This window comes from Nerophis ophidion, unplaced genomic scaffold (assembly GCF_033978795.1).
Source record: "Nerophis ophidion isolate RoL-2023_Sa unplaced genomic scaffold, RoL_Noph_v1.0 HiC_scaffold_58, whole genome shotgun sequence".
Taxonomy (NCBI): domain Eukaryota; kingdom Metazoa; phylum Chordata; class Actinopteri; order Syngnathiformes; family Syngnathidae; genus Nerophis; species Nerophis ophidion.
In genome coordinates, this window is record NW_026906980.1 from 341496 (window position 1) to 343513 (window position 2018).

Consider the following 2018-nt stretch of genomic DNA (forward strand, 5'->3'; position numbering starts at 1 on the left):
AACAGCTAGCGCGTCATCTGTGGCCAGTAGAAATCACAGGGCAAAATAAATGATGCCGTTATTCTGCACTGTTATTGTATTTATATTCAAGTATGTATGTACTGTCTCCAAATAGTAAAACTATGCATACACTTGTTTTATAATACTGACTGACACATTTTAATTGCCTGTAAATGTGTTTAACAAATAAATAAGACTGAATGACTGAGCACCGCACAGCGTGCTGCTGCACTTGCGCAATATGTACTGATCTCGGCGGAAGAAAAAGGAGTTCCCAACATTGATTGATTGATTGATTGATTGATTGATTGAAACTTTTATTACAAACCCCGTTTCCAAATGAGTTGGGAAACTGTGTTAGATGTAAATATAACCGCAATACAATGATTTGCAAATCATTTTCAACTCCTATCCTACAAAGACAACATATTTTATGTTCAAACTGATAAACATTTTTTTTTTTTTGCAAAAATCATTAACTTTAGAATTTGATGCCAGCAACACGTGACAAAACATTTGGGAAAGGTGGCTGTGAAGAGACGGGGCCGACGAGCCAACAGCGAGCTAGGAAAAATGGCTGTCCTACCCAAGATGGAGGCCAGGAGGCGGAGCATGCAGCAGAGAGGAGAGGCCTGGCGGACTCGGAGCGATGCTGCAGTAAGCCAAGTCATGTGCGTAAGCGACACACCTGCTCGCCATTTCTGCATCTTCTGCTGCAGAATAAAAGGGGCGAAGGAGGAGCGATCGAGGCAGAAGTAGTAGGAGACAACTGGACAGAAGATCAGACGAGCGAACAGACAAGCGAGAACCACGGAGAGCCACGGAGCGGCCAAGACGAGCACAGGAAGACGTGAGCAGAGAAGGCGGCACTGAAAGAGCGACCGACTGACTGCGAGCGACTTTTATTTGAAAAAATAAAGAGTCAAACCTGTGCAAAGCGATGTCGTCCGTTGATGATGCATGCAACCCACATGATGGCGGCAGGGAGCCGTTCACAGTGGCAATAAATACTGATAAAGTTGAGGAATGCTCATCAAACACTTATTTGGAATATCCCAAAGGTGTACCGGCTATTTGAGAACAGGTGGGTACCATGATTGGGTATAAAAACAGCTTCCCAAAATATGCTCAGTCTTTCACAAGAAAAGATGGGGGGAGGTATACCCCTTTGTCCACAACTGCGTGAGAAAATAGTCAAACAGCTTAAAGTCCTACTGAAATTAGATTTTCTTATTTAAACGGGGATAGCAGGTCCATTCTATGTGTCGTACTTGATCATTTCGCGATATTGCCATATTATCGCTGAAAGCATTTAGTAGAGAACATCGACAATAAAGTTTGCAAACTTTTGGTCGCTGATAAAAAAGCCTTGCCTGTACCGGAAGTAGCAGACGATGTGCGCGTGACGTCACGGGTTGTGGAGCTCCTCACATTGTTTACAATTATTCCCACCAGCAGCGAGAGCGATTCGGACCGAGAAAGCGACGATTTCCCCATTAATTCGAGCGAGGATGAAAGATTCGTGGATGAGGATAGTGAGAGTGAAGGACTAGAAAGAAAAGAATAGACAGGGCAGTGGGAGCGATTCAGATGTTATTAGACACATTCACTAGGTTAATTCTGGAAAATCCCTTATCTGCTTATTGTGTTACTAGTGTTTTAATGAGATTATATAGTCGTACCTGAAAGTTGAAGGGGTGTGGCCATGGGTGTGGTGACCGCCAGTGTCTCTGAGGGAAGCCACGTTTCTCGATGAGGCGAGGCAAAGGCAGCCGGTCGGGCCGGGCTGAGCTTTTTTTCCCCTTCCTCCACGGTGGAAGCATCCCACGTTCGGGGGCGGCCGGTCGGAGGAGGCAAGAGAGTCCGCAGCTGCCTCTTTGATAGATGCACGAGGAATGACGCAAGCTCCGCTCATGTCTACGGTAGGAGCCGACTTATTACCGCAATTATCTCACCGAAACCTGCGATTAAAGCAGACTACATATAGCTGGGATCAGGCTGGAACAAAATGTCTGCTA